This window comes from Podarcis pityusensis, assembly GCF_964106645.2.
Source record: "Podarcis pityusensis genome assembly, chromosome: 16".
Lineage (NCBI taxonomy): Eukaryota > Metazoa > Chordata > Lepidosauria > Squamata > Lacertidae > Podarcis > Podarcis pityusensis.
In genome coordinates this window covers 9,596,699-9,617,672 of record NC_138041.1, presented here as the reverse complement: position 1 = coordinate 9,617,672, position 20,974 = coordinate 9,596,699, and the positions used below count along the sequence as shown (strand labels likewise).

The window sequence follows — 20,974 nt, the reverse complement described above, 5'->3', positions numbered from 1 at the left end:
CTGTTGCAAAATGTGCCTAGAACAATGGGAGTTTCTAATGCTGTGTACACCGCCCTGAGATTTTTGGATAAAGGGCAGTGACAACAACAACAACAACAATGTCGTTCTCAGACTACAACTCCCATCAGCCTCAGCTGGCATGGCCAATGGGCAGGGATGATGGGAGTTGTGGTCCACATTGACTGACTATATTTGGATTATGTTGGCATTATTTTTACAGGTGGAGGAATAAAAAGAGCCCCCACCCCACCCTGGGCTGATGGATGAATCTGTCCATTTCCGTTTAGCTTTGTTTTCTTAATTCTTCCAATCTTAAATGCAGTTCTCCACATTTCCACAGCAATTTGCAATTTATTTATTTTTAAATCTTCCCCCCCATGATCTCATGATGGCAGCTGGAGGGCCTCTGGTTACAGGGCAGGGTCAAGAGACTGTGGGGACTTTTGTGGGATACAGAGGGGACTTGCTGTCAAAGGAACTGGAGATGAGCCAAACTACAGGTGGCATCGGAGTATGTGTGGAATCATAGAGCCAGAGAGCTGGAAGGGACCCTGAGGATCATCTAGTCTAACCCTCCTTCAATGCAGGAATATGCAACTGTCCCATACGGGTGTCGAACCTGCAACCTTGCCGTTATCAGCACCACGCGCTCTCACCAGCTGAGCTATCCAGGCAGACCAGAACTCGGTTCTCCAGCTACTCCTCACAACTTGGTCCAAAAGAAACAACTGCTCTCAAGGCATTATATAGAAGAGCAGACAGACAGACAGCTATAAATAAAAAAAAATTAGAAATCCCAGTTCCGAGAGATTTCTCTCCAAAAAAATGCTAAGTTGGTAGTCCTCACTAATCACCCCTGTCAGTAATTGCAACTCAATGGAAAACAGCCTGAAATCTTACACCCAACACTTGTTATCACTCATTCTGGAACATAGCTATAATGGAGGAAATTGCACAGAATTTGAGATTTCAGCAAGGACTGGAACCTCCAGGCACTTTTCATACGATCTGACATCCCTTTATTACATACACAGCTGAACCATCATTTTCAAGGCACCCGTCGTCACAAGCCCGGCAAATCTGGAACTAAACTTGACAATCAAATAACACTAATATTCTTTTTCTTTCTTTCTTTGAGGACAACTTTTGTTCTTGTTTCCTCTTTTTCCGTGACTGGGTCTTTGTGCCTCAGCCCGTGTGGAACAGTACTCATTCTGCGTTGAGTATTTTATGGTTCTGTTTTTCATGTTTACGTTTTCAGCCGCTGCTATAATTGTTCTACAGTGGTACCTCGGGTTAAGTACTTAATTCGTTCTGGAGATCCGTACTTAACCTGAAACTGTTCTTAACCTGAAGCACCACTTTAGCTAATGGGACCTCCTGCTGCTGCCACGCCGCTGGAGCACAATTTCTGTTCTCATCCTGAAGCAAAGTTCTTAACTTGAAGCACTATTTCTGAGTTAGCAGAGTCTGTAACCTGAAGCGTATGTAACCTGAGGTACCACTGTATATTCATTATAAAATGAAGGGGTGGGATCTGCCCCAGAAGGGCAGGGAGCAGCAACTGATTTAGGCCAGGGCCCCCCAGGAATTGCTAGATATCAGCTCCTGTCATCACTCCTGACAACTGGCCAGGCTGGCTGATGGAGTCTAGCCCAAACACATGCCAAGTTGCTAGTCCTCACTACTCAAACCTGGGCCAGAAGCGCATAGAACTGTTACTGATCTAGGCAGTGCTTGAAATTAGACAGCCTCCAGGTGTGTTTTGCGACTGGCGCAGGTCCAGTTGCGACCATGTGGAGATATCTGGATGCCAGCTTGGCAAATGACATCTCCATCAGGCTGGCCCCTCCAGATTTCTTAAGCAGGTAATCAGAACAGCCTGCTTATTGCATTTATGTTGTTGTTGTTTAGTCGTTTAGTCATGTCCGACTCTTCGTGACCGCACGGACCAGAGCACGCCAGGCACTCCTGTCTTCCACCGCCTCCTGCAGTTTGGTCGGACTCATGTTTGTAGCTTCGAGAACACTGTCCAACCATCTCGTCCTCTGTCGTCCCCTTCTTCTTGTGCCCTCAATCTTTCCCAACATCAGGGTCTTTTCCAGAGAGACTTCTCTTCTCATGAGGTGGCCAAAGTCTTGGAGCCTCAGCTTCAGGATCTGTCCTTCCAGTGAGCACTCAGGGCTGATTTCCTTCAGAATGGAGAGGTTTGATCTTCTTGCAGTCCATGGGACTCTCAAGAGTCTCCTCCAGCACCATAATTCAAAAGCATCAATTCTTCGGCAATCAGCCTTCTTTATGGTCCAGCTCTCACTTCCATACATCACTACTGGGAAAACCATGGCTTTAACTATACGGACCTTTGTTGGCAAGGTGATGTCTCTGCTTTTTAAGATGCTGTCTAGGTTTGCCATCGCCTTTCTCCCAAGGAGCAGGCATCTTTTAATTTCGTGACTGCTGTCACCATCTGCAGTGATCATGGAGCCCAAGAAAGTAAAATCTCTCACTGCCTCCATTTCTTCCCCTTCTATTTGCCAGGAGGTGATGGGCCCAGTGGCCATGATCTTCGTTTTTTTGATGTTGAGCTTCAGACCATATTTTGCATTTATAGCACACCTTTTTCTCCAAGGTGTACATGGTTCCCCCCCCAGTTAATCTCCACAACGACCCTGTGAGGTAGGTTAAGAGTCTGTGTCTGACTCCAAGGTCATCCAGTGAGCTTCCTGATGGAGTGGGCACCCAGCCATTGTCCTGTGGCGACCATAACCTAGGTTTAAGGTGCCATTTGGCGATCAGCTTATATATCTGAGTTTCTGGATCTAGGTCTAGATGCAGAACCCCAGTCCCTCCAAGTTCCAAGGCTGATGGGAGTCCAATGTGCCTCCCCTGTCCCTGATCTGCGTTAACCGGTTAGGTATGTGCCAAACCGACTGCCTGTAATCAATTTGAATCACTCATGAGGGGCTGCGAGAAAGGGCGGCTGTCATTTCAAGCTCCTTTCTCGCCGATCAAACACAGGTAGCCGTGTCAAAACATTAAGGGGCATGGGGGAAAGCAGGAAAATGTTCACAAGGGCCGGCCAGGCAAGGTGTTTGAGAAGAAAACAGTTCCTTTGGTCACATCCACGACATGCACTCAAAGCACTCTTAGACCCCTTTAAGGGCCGTGGCACATTCCCCCGGAAGACTGCTGGGAACTGTAGTCTGTTAGGGGTGCTGGGAATTGTAGCTGAGAGTGGAATCCCCCCCCCCAAAAAAAGACATTTAGCCTACAGTTCCCAGGATATTTTTTTTTGGGGGGGGGAGCAGTTGGAAGCAGGAAGGGAAGGATCCTGCACTTGGGTTCCGCTTGCTGGGTTCCAACTGGGACATCTATCTGGCCACTGTGAGAACAGGATAAAGGGACTAGATGGACCACTGGCCTGATCCAGCGGGGCTCTTATGTTCTCAACCCAGGAGTTTCTGCACATAATGATGCACCTACTCTATGCATTGAGCAACAACCTCTTCCCTTCAATGTTAGACATGAGTAGCGATAGGCATGGAAATGCTTTTGAATTCTGGTGCTGGAGGAGACTCTTGAGAGTCCCATGGACTGCAAGAAGATCAAACCTCTCCATTCTGAAGGAAATCAGCCCTGAGTGCTCACTGGAAGGACAGATCGTGAAGCTGAGGCTCCAGTACTTTGGCCACCTCATGAGATGAGAAGACTCCCTGGAAAAGACCCTGATGTTGGGAAAGATGGAGGGCACAAGGAGAAGGGGAGGACAGAGGACGAGATGGTTGGACAGTGTTCTCGAAGCTACCAGCATGAGTTTGACCAAACTGCGGGAAGCAGTGGAAGACAGGAGTGCCTGGCGTGCTCTGGTCCATGGGGTCACGAAGAGGCAGACACGACTAAACAACAACAGCAACAACAGGCATGGAAAGGGGCAATTCCCGGGGCAATTCAGAAAGAAAACAGGTTGAAAATATCCCTTTATATTGCACCCTGTTCAGCGAAGAACATTAGTCACATCGGAAATATATCATGGAATCTGATGACAACCCTAACAAAAGACTTTGATTTATTGTTCCGGGGTAAAAAAACAACAACCCAAAGTAATAATAATAATAATAATAATAATAATAATAATAACCAAAACAACTTCCAGGGCTTACTCCTACGTTGTGGCATCAAATTCCCAGCCAGCATGGAGGCAGTCCTATGATACTTAACAACGCTGCCTCTAACACACTCCCGGGAGAAGCTTATTTATTGTCTTTCTAAGAAAATTCTGCGATTCTTCTCGATCCTGGCTCAAGACTTCAGAGCCTGGCTGGGTCGGCTGTATGAAGAGAGAAAGAAAGAGAAAGAGCGCGCAAAAGGAGAATTTGAAAAAAGGAGGAGGAGGAGGAGGAGGAGAGGGGCTTTGCTTAACAGGATTAAGATGACTGTAAAAAAAATACCCTTTAATCTCCACCCTGGGGTTAATCTGGATTAAGGTTCTGCGCATTCCCCCCCCCAACTTGCCGATCCGGATGGAGTGCTGCTCTCTTCCCTGCTCGCTGCAACTGGCACTCGCCTGGCGTGTCAAAACCGCACCTCTCTGATCTCCCGCCAGCCACCACCATCTCCCCCCCCCACAAAAAATAATAATGATGATGAGAGCCCCACCTTGGCTGCCCTCAAGTTGATTCCTCCCTGTTGTTAAAAAAGGCCCGGCTCCTTGAACTGGTATTAAAATCGGGGATTTTCTGCTTCAGATGCGTAATCCCTCTTTAAACAGGTACAAATGGGTGGGATGGTGCTGTTTACACAGCGCTGGAGCTCTCAACCTCTCCTCCGTCTGTGTCCGGACGCAGGGAAGGATGCGGCTGCTGCTTCCAGGTGACTCGGAGAGAGAAAAGACCTGTAGCTTGGCGGGAGCACCTGCTTTGTATGCAGAAGGACCCAGGTTCAATCCTGGCATCTCCAGGTAGGGCTGGGAATGAAGTCATAAATCAGCTCCCAATTAAAACCAGCCCATTCGTCAGAAACAGGAGGACCAGAACTTGAACTTTATTCCATGGCGACGCATCTGCCTTGAATGCCGAAAGTTCCAGGTTCAGACCCTGGTGGCAGGGAAACCATGGAGAGCTGCTGCCAGTCAGTTTGTAGGTGACACCGATGGACCAGTTGGACTGACTCTGTATAAGGCAACCTTTTTCCTGCTGTCTGGAAGGGTCATAGATCATCAGTGGAGCAAATTGGATTTAGCAATGAGACGTCAGCAAGCATTGGAAGGGAAGGCAGCGGAAAAGAGTGCAGGTTTGATCCCTGGTGACGCCAGCTAAGGCTGGGGATGCCCCCTGGCCTGAAATCCTGGCGGGTTAGATTCTGGCTCATTATAAGCCTGGTTCCCATGTTCCCCTGGCTTCTCACAAGGATGGGGCAGCCCTTCCTCCAAATTTAACTGATGAGCATTTGGATATACAGTGGTACCTCTGGTTGCGAACAGGATCCGTTCCGGAGCCCCATTCGCAACTTGAAAGGAACGCAAGCCGCGTCTGCGCACGCGCGGGTTGCAATTCGCCACTTCTGCACATGCGTATGATGTTATTTTTGCGCTTCTGCGCATGCGCAAGCGGCGAAACCCGGAAGTAACCCTTTCCGGTACTTCCGGGTCGCCGCGGGACGCAACCTGAAAACGCGCAACCTGAAGCAAATGTAACATGAGGTATAACTGTACAAACAGCCTGGCTGTTGGATCAGGCCAGGGCATCATCCTGCTCACACAGTGGCCAACAGTGGGTGCCCCAATGGGAAGCCCGCAAGCAGGACCTGAGCTCAAAAGCAACTCTCCTCACTCGTGATTCACAGGAAACTGGTATTCAGATGCACATCACTGCCTCCGACGTGGGAGGGAAAACACAGCCATAGGGGCCAGCAACTATCGATTTGGCTTTATCCTCCAAGAAGTTGTCTAACTGGGTGCAAAAGCAGTAAGAGGAGCCCATCCTGTGCCATGACAATTCCCTGCAAAGCAAGGGTGTGTGTATGTGTTGGAGGGATGATTTTAAGGATAAAACCGATCTGCCTATTTCAAGGGGAGCCAAAATTGTGCCCTCCGAACTCCCATCAATCCCAGCTAGCATGGCCAATGGTCGGGGTGATGGGAACTGGGAGTTCAACCATATCTGGAGAACAGAATGTTGGGTAACCCCTGGTTTATTTCCTTTCCATGTCCATTTCAGAATTGTTCATTCATAAGTCTGTTCTGTGCCATGCCTGCGCAAAATATATACTATCTTTATTTTTCAATTTTTAAAAATCCACAGAAAGATTAGCATTCGAATCCAGCTTTTGGGCTGGAGTCAACGTTAGTCATACTCAGGAGTAAATATATTGAAACTGATGGGTGTGACTAAGGTCCATTCATTTCAGTGGGTCGGCTCTTAAATATGACTAACCTCAGATAAAACCCGAATCCTTTTTGCGTGCATTTCTAAACATAACTTAGAACACCACTTTCTTAAACACATTTCTCTCCGTATGAACCTACCCGGACCCTGGGATCACCTTTTGAGGCCCTTCTCTGTGTGCCTCCTCTGAGGGCCAGAGGGTGGAAACAAGAGAACGGGGCCTTCTCTGCAGTGGTTCCCCATTTGTGGATTGATTTCCCCAGGGAGGTTCGCCTGGCGCCTTCATTATACACCTTTAGGTGCCAGACAAAAAAGTTCCTCTTAAACCAGGCCTTTGGCTGATTGACATCCAAGGCCCTTTTTATTATATATCTTGTGTTTTATATCTTGTGATTTTATATTGTGAACTGACCTGAGATCTATGGGTACATAACCTCCAACATTTCTCTGCTGAAAATAGGGATACTCTATTCCCTAACAACAACAATAATATTTTTTTATTTATACTGCACCCATCTGACCGGGTTGCCACAGCCACTCTGGGCGGCTTGCAACATATATAAAACATAATAAAACATTAAACATTCCCTATACAGGGCTGCCTTCAGATGTCTTCTAAAAGTTGTATAGTTACTTATCTCCTTGACTTGGGGGTCGCATAACTACATGCCCTCCAACATTTCTCAGACGAAAATAGGGACGTCCTAAGGAAAAGCGGGACATTCTGGGATCAAATCAGAAACTGGGACAGCTTCTGTAAATCCAGGACTGTCCCTGGAGAATAGGGATACTTGGAGGGTCTGCAGGTATGGGGTGGTATACAAATTTAATAAACAATAAATGGGGAATGAGGCAGCCCAGAACAGGGAATCATACAGAGACACAACAGGCAGGAGGGGTGCTCGGGCTCAGGAAAGCCACAATTTCTCTCCAGACCGCTCAGCATTGGGGCGCACGCCGCCTGCGAGTTATTGAAGCAGAAGGCAGGTTGACAGGTTGGGACTTTGCACAGATTCCCATCAACTCACTTTCAATCATTTCTATGGCATGCGCCTTAGCAGAGAGAAAGCCAGGCAACTCGAAAAGATCCAAGCGGCTGGTTTTTGCTCGGCATTCCGCGGCAGAGACGCCACTGCACAAAACAAAGGAACAAGATTGAATTTAAGATCGGTCACGAGCAGTTAGGTTACCGTAGCGGAACAGAGAGCGGAAACGCGGCGTGTTTGGGAAGGGTCAAGGGGGCACAAAACCCCTTCCACACAAACGGAGGGTAGCTGTGCCGCGGACACCACAAAATTGCGCACCACAATAAAATGTGTTTATCTTTTTAAGACGGCGCCACACTCTCAGCGATTGCTTTTGCTACAGCCCAAAGCAATGATTTCCAAAGTGTGCGTTTGGGGCACATTAGCGCACTGCAAGCAACACACCAAAAAATTATTTAAAGGCTCCCATGAGCGCCAACGGACCCACCCCCAGAATAAGAGGCAGCTGCCTCTGTAGGATTTGCTTCCTTCCAACTAGACTCCACTTGGGCTGTGAACGGGATGGCAAGCAGAAGGAGACGCCCTCAGGCGAGGCTGCCTGTTGCACCTCTGGAACAAGCCAGCCCAGAGCAGAGGCTCTTGCAGAGACACAAAAGGAGGGTAATTCTTCCCCATCTTTTTGCACTGGGTGGAATTAGGATCCAGTGGAGAATTACAAGCCCTGTAAGGAAGCTGAGCCTGTCGCTTCCAGAATGCTGTCTACGGCACTCCAAAGAGGGTGTTGACGAAGGGGCGCGTGTTCGGAAAAGGAAGACCGGTTGACAGAGAGGATCTGGAAAGCAACTCCTATGAGGAATAGTTGGGAACAGCTAGGATACTGCGGGAAAGGATCAGACAAGGGCAACCGAAATGAACCAGTGGATGGAACGACTCTTGACTGAGGAAAGGCTGATGCATTTGGGAATATATTTTTTTTAAAGTTTAGAGAAAAGGGGAGCAATAGATTGTGGGTGTCGGGAGTTGTGTGTTATGAGAGAGTGGGAGAAAAAAAAACCAATCCCGCTTGCAGAATTCTGGACTAGGTGGGCCTCTGGACTTCACCACCTGTCATGGTCCTGCCGTGACGCGGGTCAGGGTGGGTGGGAAGGCAGAAGAAAGAAGCATCTCTCCATTCAGGAATGCTACCCACGCAGCCGCTGACAGATCAGCACACGCCCAACCAGCCAGCTCTTCTTCACTCCCCACCCTGCTCTTGTGAAAGGCTCAGGAAGAGTCGGGCGCACCCAGAGAAGAATCACAGGAGATGTTAAATAGGATGGTGAAAGCAGAGCAGTGATGTGCCAACAGAAAGGAAGTGTGTGTGTGTGTGTGTGTGTGTGTGTGAACAGAGACAGGCAGGGTTGTAATTAAGATCCCTGAAACACTGTGGTGTGAATTTTATGGGGAGAAAATTAGCCACAGACATTTTTCTGGAGAATTTTCTCATCCACATTAGGCTAATTCCCATAAGGTCACTTCCACCAGAAGGTTTCGCATTGGGAAATTCATCGATGCCCATGTGATCTAATTTTGCAGATTTATTTTATTTGTATTTAGCAAAGGAAAGCTGAAAACTTTTGAACCTGCCAGCCGCCGTGTAATAGGGCATTGGCAATCAGCATTTGTTACTAATGATGTTATGAAAAAGGGAAAAAATTCCGCAGAAAAAATTAGCACAGGAAAAATATATATATATATTTGGCAGTGGAGTGAAATCCCATTCAGGAAAGTTTTCTACCAGTCAGAGATTCCCATGGGATATACCCTTGACCACATTTTAATCCATGGTGTATGGATTGAGCCCAGAGCCAAAACATCACAGAAACCAATTAAACCTACACAGTTTTTCCAGAGGGTGAACTGTGTTATAAGGCAAACTCTGGCCCATGAAAACCGATGCCATAATAAATTTGCCTGGGTTTAAGGTGCCACAAGACTTCTTGTCAATGGTTTTTACACAACGTTTCAGTTCTTAAACTCGGGGTGTGTGCGTTAAGCCTCATAGCGAATGGGCCAGGAGGAAATTTATCAAAAGACCACTCTCCTTGGCGACTTCTAGCCGCCATTGCTCCACACAACTGATGTCTTACAACAATGTCATGCTTGTAGACCAAAGGTCACAAGTCGAGCTCCAAGCGATCCCATGCTAATAATCTGCATACCCTCTAACACTTTGAAGCCAAAATCTGGGACGCCATCTTCCGGACCCCATCTTCTTTTCTTTTTTTTAATTGCGGGGACACGGCAGCCATTTTGGTTGCTGTGATCTTGCGCGATTTCACATCACAGTTCCCCCCCCAAAAAAGAGCACTTTTTGTGTGCCCCCCCCAATCATGTTTGAGGGGAATCATGCTCTGAAATTGCGCGAGAGCACAGCAACCAAAATGGGATGGGGTAAGGGGGAGCAGAAACCTCTAGATTCTGGAAGTTGGCTGTCAGTTGGAGGAGGGCAGGGATGGGGGGACCTGGTCATCTTCCAGGTGTTGCAGGACTCCAATTCCCATCATCCCTGAACATTGGACATTGCAGGGGCTGATGGGAGTTGGAGTCCAACAACATCTGGGTGGCCACAGGTCTCCCCCCCCCCTTACTAAAGGCCCTTCTCTGGCTTTAAGCCTGATTAAATAAGCACAAATTGGACTCAAAGCACCCACAACCAGCCAGGCAAGCCACAACACAAGCCCAGAGGTAGGCCTCAGAATAATAATAATAATAATAATAATAATAATAATAATAAATTTTATTTATATCCCGCCCTCCCCAGCCAAAGCCAGGCTCAGGGCGGCTAACAACAAACAAATAATCAAACAATCAAATAATCCAACATTCTAAAACATTTCATTATAAAAATTAATGAAATGTTTTAGAATGTTGGATTATTTGATTGACACATGGGCCTCAGAAACTAAGGCAGGCCGCACACAGTTCCTCTTGACTCTTAGGCTTTTAGCAGAGGGCAGCTGGTGCCTTTTGACCATTAAAAAAACAACAATTTTACTACTAATAATGCTCTGCTGATCTGTTACAGATCCATTGCACTTAAAAAAAAAATATTCTAGTAGGCTTATATTTTAAGTAGCATTTTGCATTACAAGACAAACACACACATACGTTTTCGCTGCCAGGTTTTATTTCATTAAGCCAGAGTATAAAAATACCGTAGTATCTAGATATTAGGAGCTGTGCCCCTGCTTGCTCCATTCCCCGGCTATGCCTCCCAAATATTAACCCACTACAAAAGTGTTTCCCAAACTTGGGTCTCCAGCTGTTTGGGGACTACAATTCCCATCATCCCTGACCACTGGTCCTGCTAGCTAGGGGAGGGGCAACAGCTTGGCTTCATCCCCTGCTTGGTTCCCTGGCTTCATCCTCAGCAAGAACAAGTGTGAGGCAACCAGTGCCCCCCCAGATGTTGCGGAACTACAACTCCCAGCCGCCTCTGCATGGTCAACAGCCAGGGATGGTGGGAGTTGTAGTGTAGCAGCATCCAGAGGACCAAAGGTCCCTCACCACCCAAGTTGAAAGGATCAGGCAGAAGGGGCAGGGGAGATCCTTCGCTGCTTGGGATCCTGCAGAGCAGCATTCAGTCAGAGCTCACCAAACCAGGCTGGAGGAGTCAAAATCACTCAGCCCAGGACAGCTTCCTATTTCCCCCGTTTCATTACGGCACCCTCCCGCACATCAGCCCCCTGCCAATAATTCATGCACTGATGCTTGATATCGCTGATTCCACATGGAGCATTGACACGGTGAAAGCTTTTTAACAGCGCTGGAGAGAAGGCAATCATGTTTGAAAGTGGCCCTAAGAGCGATCTGGGCGGGTGGAAGGGGGAGAGCAAGGAGCAAACCTCTCCTGGGTGTGGAACATCTTAGAAGGCACAGCAGAAACAGATTTTCCGAAAGCTCCTTCATGGCAACACCTCCCTCCCCCCCCCCCCAAAAAAACCCCCATCCTGGCCTGCAGTAGCCTGACACATCATGTGAGGGTGAAAACCTTTTCTACCTCTGCCCCTGATCAGCTCATCTGTTGAATCATCCCAAAATCGGGAGACCCCATTCACAAGAAGCACGATGGGTTGGCTGGTTTTTTAAAAAAGAAGCTTTTGCCTTATGCAGTGGTACCTTGGGTTACAGGCGCTTCAGGTTACAGACTCCGCTAACCTAGAAATAGTACCTCGGGTTAAAAACTTTGCTTCAGGATGAGAACAGAAATCGTGCTCCGGCGGCACGGAAGCAGTGGGAGGCCCCATTAGCTAAAGTGGTGCTTCAGGTTAAGAACAGTTTCAGGTTAAGAACGGACCTCTGGAACGAATTAAGTACTTAACCCGAGGTACCACTGTACCAGGGATGGGCTGAACCCAGAATGCAAGTGGAGATTTACCCGATGGAAATTATCCTCCATCAGAAACCATTCCCTTCACAGAGAAAGCTAGCTTCTCAGGGAGAAGCAAGGCTATATACAACCTGTCTCCCTAGTTTTCTACCTGCAGGGAATGTTTGTTTGTTGCCACTGGCACAGAGCAGCATCCAGTCACGTGGACGCTCACCGGAGGTCTGGAAGCAGTGCAGACAAGGCACATACTCATCACCTCAAATGAGAACTAGACCTTAAAAAGAAAAGAAAAAAAAACGGAAAGTGTGTCCCTAGCAACAGGGAAAAGGATCATCTACACAAAATAAATAACCACAATCCCATGGGACCAGCAGTCTGATTAAGACTGGCTTTTTCTGGCATTCTGTGTGTTACATCGCTGGATGCGCCGGTAGATAAAAGAAGATGCTCTTAGGAGCAAATGTGCTTTAGCATGTAGCGAAGAGAGCTGTGCTGGGTTGGGCCACTGGCCTGCCAAGCCAAGCATCCCATTTCCCAGGATCCTGAGCAGCGATGCTGTCAAGGAAGGACTTGGGGCAGAAGCCACACACACACCCTCAATGCAGCAGGGATGCTGGCTTAGTTCCTGGAGGACAGGGTTATCCATGGCTATGTTCCTACATCGACTGCCAGAGACAGTGCCCTGCTGAATGCCAAATGCTAGGAATCGCAGGTGGGGAGAGTGGATGCTGCTGTGCTCAGGTTCAGCTGGGGGCTTCCAACTGGTGCATCTGGCTGGGGGCCATAAGAACAGGAGTCTGGACTGGATTAATGGCTATGAGATACGAAGACTGTGTCTGCTTTGGCTGGGGCGATATATCAATATATCACCCAGGACCGGTATGAGGAGCAGACCGTGATGTCGGCTTCACTCAGCGGTATATCGTTGGTGAAACGGCCACCGTTCCCGAGTCCCTCTGCTAGCGACTTCCTCCAGCGGAGCGTCGCTAGCAGAGGGACTCAGGAGTGGTGGCGGTTTTACCAGCGATATACAGCTGAGTGAAGCTGACATCCCACTCTGACCTCATAACTGTGCACAGGGAGAAAAAAGCTACATTGGCGAGGCACCAATACAGCTTGTTCCTCCTTCTGGATCTTTTAACTGCTCAGCTGAGGAGAGTGTGGTTGCCGCTCCCCTCCAAGCAATCAAGGGATCCCCCAGCCCGGCACTGGCACCCGCCACAAGTGGGGGGGGGACACTGGGGATGGTGAGAGCTGTGGCAATTTCACCCGCTACCTTGCAGGCTGAGACCAAAGCAGCTTGTGTTTTCAACACCGTGGTATATCGCCAGATGTTTGGCTGGTGATATACAGTCATACCTCATGTTACGTTATTTCAGGTTATGTCCCGCACCAACCCGGAAGTACCTGAAAGGGTTACTTCCGGGTTTCGCCGCTCGCGCATGTGCAGAAGCGCAAAATGACGTCACGTGCATGCGCAGAAGCCAATCGCAACCTGCGCGTGCACAGACATGCCGCTGCAGGTTGCGCTCTTTTCATGTTGTGAACGGGCCTCCGGAACAGATCCCGTTCGCAACCAGAGGTACCACTGTACTGCGATGCTGAAAAACTGGTATTGCCCAACACTAGTCTGCTGTTGGAGAGAGCGCTGTGGTGCTCAAAGTCCTGCTTGTAGGTTTCCCATAAGCATCTTGTTGGCAGTGTTAGAAATTCAGATATATAAACTAATCGCCAAATGGCACCTTAAACCTAGGTCATAGTTGCCACAACAAAATGTCTAGATGCTGGGGTTTTTGTGTGTGTGTGTGTGGTTTTTTTTTTTTTTTTTTTTGCAATTGGACTTAGTATTATTCTTATTCATTTCATTTCTATGCAGCTTTACATTTTAGAGAGCAACTCTCAAAGTGGTTTACGACACATTAAAACATCAAATAAAACAATCCAGAAGAAAACAAATTCAGGCTTCAAGGAAAACATTCCAGAGCCTTCTTTTCTAAATGACATTTGGTTTTCCCTAGTCGCCCGCCTGGCATCCAGAGATCTCCACGTGGTTGCAATTGGACCCAAGCCAGCGGCAAAATGCGCCTGGCCCCTGGCTAATTTCTAACACTGCAGCAATCGTCTGCTATGGAAAAAGGTTGTTGGACATGATAGGCGCTGATCTAAGCCAAAAGGCCGAGAAGCGATCAGGGCGAAGATCTCAGGGTAGTTCACAACGTAAGAATACAGGATAAGAACTACAAAATATATAGTCAAAACAAAAGCATAACCACCCCCCCATCCCACAAACACATTTAAAAGGCCATAGAATCAACCAAAGGCCTGGCAAATAAGAACATTTTGCCTGGCACCTGAAGGTATATAATGGAGGCACCAAACATTCCACAAATGGGGAGAACATTCCACAAACAGGGAGCCACCACAGGAAAGGCCCATTCTCGTGTTGCCACCCTCCGGACCTCTCGTGGAGGAGGCACATGAAGAAGGGCCTCAAAGGATGATCTCTGGGTCTGGGTTGCTTTATATGAGGAGAGGTGTTCCTTGTGTTTTTTTTACAGAATCATAGAATTGTAGTGTTGGAAGGGACCACAGGGGTCACCTGGCCCAAACCCCAGCAATGCAGGAATCTTCTGCCCAAGATTAAAAGTCTCATGCTCTACCGACTGAGCTATCCCAAGGATGAGAAACCACATTGCTGGACTCCAGCTCCCATTGTCCCTGGCTACTGGCCATCTTCCTTGAGCATCAGCCAGGCTAGCTGGCCCACAGCTTGCCCAACCTTGCTACAGGGTGTTGAGCGCCATGATCGTATACACAGGCTCTGTGGGTTTGAGATATGCATCACATCTGAATCTTGCCTTTCCTCCGGGGAGCTCCTCCTCACGGTGTGCACATGGGGTTAGGAGCCCAGCCTCACCAGCACGTCCACACAAGTTCCTAGTCCACAACATCTCCTTTCCTAGCTGGTCTGCCCGCCCAACTTTATGTATAAATAATTGCGGGTCTGAAAGGAAGACAACCGGCTTTTGGGTAGCTTCTCTGCATCATCGCCTGGAAGGGATTCCAAGTTGCCACCGGGAAAATGGCCTTGTATGAGCCTGTAGCTCAGAGAAGGGGAACATTTGGTCCTCCATATGTTGCTGAACTGCAACTCCCATCACCACTGGGCAAGGGCAATGTTTGGTGGGGCCGACGGGAGTTGAAGTCCAGCAACATACAGAGGGCCGAAGAGTCCCTACCCTGCTGTAGTCAGTCCACTACAAGCCCATGAGATAGGCAAGGCTACCTGGAGATGCCACAGATTGAATTTGGGAGTAGGTACTCTGCCACTGAGCTATACAGCCCTTCTCCACACAGCGCTACAGTTCCCAGAGTGGTATAACAACCCATCCTTCTTCCCAGGGACCTGTGGGAATTGTAGCTCTGTGAGGGAGTGCCTCCTAACAACTCTCAGAGCCCTTAAACTACAGTTCCCACGATTCTCTGGGGGGGGACAGTGGTATCAAGAGTGCTTTAAACGGATGGTGAGGATGGGGTCTGAAATGCTCAGCACACATTCGCAGGCCATGTGAACCCACATGCGAGAATACAGCTTGCAACAAGCTGTCCGCGGTTTGTGTGTTAATTTCCTGCGTAGAAATTCCTCCACAGGAGGAAGCTGTGAATGTGACCTAGCAATATCCCTCCCCGCCAAAAAATCCCTCTGCGCCAAAGATGGGGAATCAGTGGCTCTCCAACTCCCATTAGTTATGGATGATGGGAGTTGTAGTCTGAACACTTCCGGTGGGGCACAGATTCCCCACGCTTGGCTCAACAGGGCTGCGAAACACTGATTTGATAGCCCCATAAAGAATATTGGGAGTATTTCCACACGCACACACGCTTACTCAGATGTCTACCCACTAAAATGTGGCAAAATTTAAGCTGGCATTCTTCTCCCTCCTGTTAAGATAATGCCAGTGTTCCACATACCCCCATACTATTGATGTTTCTAACACTGTTCCCTGCTTTCAGAGCATGAGGACCAGAAACCTTCCATGAATAACATGCCAGCCTGTCTTTTTTAAAAAGAAAATGGTAAGAAGTTTAAAGGTTTCCTAATTCAAGCTATTCCCCAACCAACTCCAGTTGGCTCTCTGTTTTTAAAGGGGCAGGGAGCATTTGAACCTCGTTTGAAGACTGAGAAATAAGACTGAGAGATGTGTGGAGCTTTTGTATGCAGGACCCTCTAAAGAAGACCACCTCCCAACCTTTCCTCCGCCCATCCTGGACCAATCAGCAGCTCTGCAGCTCATCAGCACACCAGTCACATCTGCCCTTGTCCGGAAAAACACACAGATACACACCAGTGTGACACAGGGACCTGCTTAAAAAGCAAGAGGGGTGTGGACCCCAGAGATTTTTGGGGAGCGGAGGACACCTTTTCTGCAGGGAGTCTGAGGACAACAATAACAACCGCCACCATAATCTCGGAGCAGGCATGAGAGACTTAAAAATAAAAGGGATGGGAGACCAAACTCAGGCAGGTGGCATCAGTTTCATGTCTAATACAATATTTGGAGGAGAGGATCGGGTTGTGTTGATGTCCAATCTGGGAAAATCCCAGGCTGCAGTTCACCCAAGTGCCTAGAAAAATGTAAGAACCATGGCTCTTTTGGAACTCTGCAGCCAATTTTTATTTATTTATTTTAAAAAACCTATCAAACTCCCAGAAATGCAAAGCGTTTCTTCGACCTAAGGGTAATCCACTAAGGCCATGCCGGTTACTGAAAGGTGATGGGACGGGTGATGGAGCGAAAACCTAGCATTGAAGCCATCTTGGAGCCTCCAAAACCAATGGCAAACCTCCATCTCATTGTGGGTTTACAGGAAATGTGGTCCTGAGGAGAGTGGCACACATAAGTCAAAGCAGGCAGAAATAGACCAGTGGGGCACGTTCGTTCTCTCTCTCTCTCTCTCTCTCTGTGTGTGTGTGTGTGTGTGTAAGACGCCGCATTGATGAAACGGGTTTGGGGGCGGGGGACAGGGCAGACGTCAAAAAACTCATTCCCTCCCCGATCCTGGATAATAAGAGCAACCTGCTTCAGCAGCAGTTGGAATGAGAGGAAAACTGGATATTCATAAACACAAACAAGCTTTGTATGGAGGAGAAGGAATGCTCCCTAATGTCTCTCCAGGGGAATAGGGGAAAGCAAGCAGCTTCTCAGAGGTGGAAGAAATGGGGCATCGTCTCGTCTCCATCCCAGGAAGGGCTACTGCGCTTGTTCTCAAAGCCCAGCACCCTAAGGCCGCAGGAACACTTTCAATGCTGTCAGGTCAAAATGTCTCCAGAGCAACCTCATCCCCATGACAGGTGTCTCGCGGGGGTTTGTTTATGGCTTGTCTAAGCACCCGGTGACCGGGGCCCCACAAGGACCAATTCCGCCGATAATTTATCCCCAAAATCCCAGCGCGCAAGGCTATGTACGGCGCGTGCGGCTGCAGTGAAACCAACACTGCCGCACTGCTCCGCCATAAATATCCCCGACGCGCCGGCAACTCGGCTCTGCGGCAGGGACCCCCCGCCCCCCCAACAACACGCCTCGGCTCACCACAAAAGGCGGGGGCCAAGCACCCACGGCGCGGTTGGCGGGGACGTAAAGACCGAAGGGAAAGGGAGCCAAACCGAAGCCTTTCCCCGACACCCCAGCAAAGGCAACCATCGAATGGCTAGGCCCCCAAAAAAGAGTCCCCGGCGCCCAGCGGGGAAAGGGGTGCCGAGGCCTCGCGGGAAATAAGCCAAGCCAGGTGAGCTAGGCCTGTTGTGACCACTGCCATCACTGCCGCCAAGGCAGCCCCAGTGCATTGTGGGTCAGGCTCTGCAGAGCAGATCTACCTGAGCCCTTGATACGGCTCCTTAGCAACCATCCTCTCTCTTCAACTGCCACCCCCACCCCTGCGCTGCACACGCACGCACACATTCACACACAACCACTAAAAGTCAGGTCAGGTTAGAAAGCTTTTTAGCCGGAGGAAAGGGGCTGGGTGTGTGGGGAGGTTCCCCCCCCCCAGCAAAGGGCCCCGCGTCCGCTGCTCCGCCATTGTGTGGCGCCCGCCAGCGCCCAATTCAGAGGCGCAATTTATGGGGCCTGGGCTTCCGCCTCAGAAGACATTCTCAAAGGAGACAGTCCTCCCTCGAGGCACACAGAAAGGAGGCGCGGGAGAGGGAACGAACGGAGGGCGTGAGACCCAGACGCACCAAGGACGGACGGACGGACAGACACTGGGGAGCAGGAGGGAGAGAAATTTGCAGACAGCCGGGCACATGTGGACTCCAGGCTCGACCCGTCCTTCCCAGCGTCGGTTAACGGACAAGTCCCAGAGAAAATGGAAGCCACAGACGCAAAGCGGCATGGATATGCCACCGGGGAGTAGGAAACAGGCGCTGGCCTGAGTGGGCCTCCAGAGGGTCACCCTGTTCCCAAGCCAAGCCAGCACCCATTTTTAGGGTCCTGTGCCTGGCGCCGCCCACTTACGCTGCCGCCCTGGTCTCCCCACGGCGGCCGTATCCCTTCCTTCGCTTCACCCCATGGGCAGAGCATTAGAGATGCAACACACAGGCGCTGTTAACTCCCCCATTGATCTGGCTCCCTGTGGCTCTGTTCGGCGGCCATTACAATTTCCAGATTATTACTTAAAGCCCCCATTGATTTTTTTTATTATTTTTTTAAAAGCGAAGGGTGGAATCACGCAGAGAAACGGCGACTCGGCAAGGTGTCCCACCTTGCAAAACAACACTTTTCTGTTCAAGTCTCTAGATCTGGGCCACTCATGGCACCAGCAGCCGCCGGTCAAGCCAAATGCACTTGGGAATCAACGCCGCTGCTCGTTGGAGGTTCGATCCCAGAGTTACGCACATAAATAAAAGGGGGTAGGCGTCCCTACACAAGCCGAGAACCACGTCTTCCTCAGCCAAGGATTGCTGCCACACAGCAGGCCCTGCCTGGGCCCTGTAAAGAAATCAGGTGGCTTTGTTGATTAATCAGCCTCCCGCCACATGAGAGAGAGAGAGAGGGGAAAAAACATTGCTGGCCACCAGGACTCCACCAGGAATTCGAGTGGACCACACATGAATGAATAAAGAGGGATAGGCCAAATTATATACCGCCCCCCCCATCACACTTCAGCATCACTTCAAAATACAAGTGGCAGGCCCGTGGAAGCAGCTCTAACTGACTCATATTAAGCAAACGGGGGGGGGGGGGGAGGTGTATACAATCCCCCTCTCACTTGCTATCTATCGCCAGCGTGTAAACACGGAGCCCAGCAGTCAATAGAGCCGGAGCCCAGCAGTCAATAGAGCCAAATGACGCTCCTTCTGAAACAAAAGAGAATCAAGAGATGGTGTGTGCGATAAATATCTTTCAGATCCCTCCCACTTGGGAAAACAAAAAAATATGGAGCAGGAATGCCCTTAATGCCTCCAGCTTTCAAACCTTGCGGCTCCCCACTGTCAGCCCCCCCTGGTTAACCTCCCCACACACACACACTACACACCTTCTCTCTGTGTGTGTTCCCAAACACTCACATCCAGGCAGCCCGTTTCCTTTGTGGTGTCCTGGCAAATTTACAAAGGAAGGGTCAGGCAGGTGAGCCCCTTTGGAAAGGGTGAAAAGGTGATGCTGAAAGGCCTCAGCTGAGCAGGAGGAGCCTCTGTCCATGCATGCAGGTGGTCCTAAGTTGGATCCCTGGCATCTCCCTGCCTGAAAGAGCTGCTGTCGGCCAGTGTAGACCGCACTGAGTTAGAAGCACCAAGTCTCTCTCTAGACTCCAGAGAAGGCTATGCTAGGATGAACACCGGCCTTGCCTGTCTCGGATGGTTTTAAAAGAGGCATTTTAAAAAAATACGGGGGGGGGGGTTGTGAGAAATGATTAGGCATCAATCAGGCAGCTTCCGTCCTTGCAAACACACACACACTCCAAATCCCTGCATGAATGTTCAAGAGAGACAGATTCTCCCTTGGCACTTTGCCTTTCTCTTTGCAATAAACACCCCACAGCCTTCCCTCTCTCTCGCTAAGCAGCAGCCAGTTAGGAGGAGGAGGAGGAAGAAGGGGAAAAAACCTCGCCCAGTTCCCAGAGGAGCCCCGGCACTGCCTGGGCACGTGCCACGGGGTGCTCCGGGGATGCAAGGCGGGCAGGGCGCTCGACGTCCCCCCGCATCTGCCGTGCCTACAGATCGGTAGGCGTGTGTCTTCTCTGCCAGTCTCGCGGCTCAGCCCCACAAACAGCCGGGGAACCCGTGCCAGGGCTGGCGAGGGTTTGGCACACGGAGTCACACCTAGGTTCGGATATATAGGTCACGCCACACACACACACATGATCAAGGTTGGGCATCCTGTCTGTGGCGAGAGTCCTGGGGGTAGCAGCAGGCATGGGGAGATCTCGATCGGGAGGGTTATATTAAAAAAAAGGGCAGAGCGTGCCCCCCCAAATAGTGTGTGCCACCCAAGTTTTGGGTGCTGGTAGTGCCCACGGGGGTGCAAAGGTCACGTTGTCTCTCTCTCTCACACACAGAGGACTCTGTTGCCCTTCAACCGCGGTCTGATCGAGCCCACCCCCCCAAACCCCTGAACTAAGGAGAAATTGTCCTTTTAAAAAAAACCGACGGTCAAGGAAATAAACAAATAAACTCGCTCGGAAAGCGCAGACGGCCCCGCTCCCCCTCTCTAAACACACCTCACTATGGAGGCCACGGTGCCTGGATTTAGGGGAATTTGGCGGCGGGGGGGGGGGGTTAAGAAGCGGAGCAGAGCTGAAATTGCAAAAACTAGAGGGGAGAAACAGACGGTGGGGGGACGGAGACGGGCAAGGAGAGACGGGGGTGCCGGTGAGTTGCGGGGTGGAGAGAGAGAGAGAGAAGAGAGACTGGGGTCCCAGTCCAGACAGCCGCCAGACTGGGGGAGGGGGCGATTAGGAAGGAAAGAGGGTGGAGAGAAGGGGGGAGGGCAGAGGAAGCTTCATATTCTGCAGGATCTCTCCCGACGCACAGACAAAAAGCAGACAACCCCGCTCCCTCCCCCCCCCCCGATGAAATCTCTGCTCCCCCATCCCCAGGTTCCGGCGACGCGCGGACCCCGATCCCCACCGCGCACGTGCCCTCGCCCCGTCCACGTGCACGCGCACCCCCTCCTCCCAGACACCCCCTCCCCCCCCTTATGCAGTGCACGCGCGCCCTCTCCCACCTCACCCGC

At 50.0% G+C, this 20,974-nt stretch overlaps 1 protein-coding gene and 1 long non-coding RNA gene across 3 annotated transcripts in view; both read right to left on the bottom strand.

Moving 5' to 3' along the window:
• Positions 1-20,974, bottom strand: part of EFNA3 (ephrin A3) — a 58,983-nt gene that overhangs the window by 37,323 nt on the left and 686 nt on the right. The gene's annotated exons all lie outside the window — the stretch shown is intronic.
• On the bottom strand, positions 16,392-20,376 carry LOC308465199. The gene is made up of 2 exons (XR_013980344.1): positions 17,333-20,376; positions 16,392-16,621 (listed from the first exon to the last, which is right to left on the bottom strand). It is a non-coding gene; the product is annotated as an uncharacterized lncRNA (long non-coding RNA).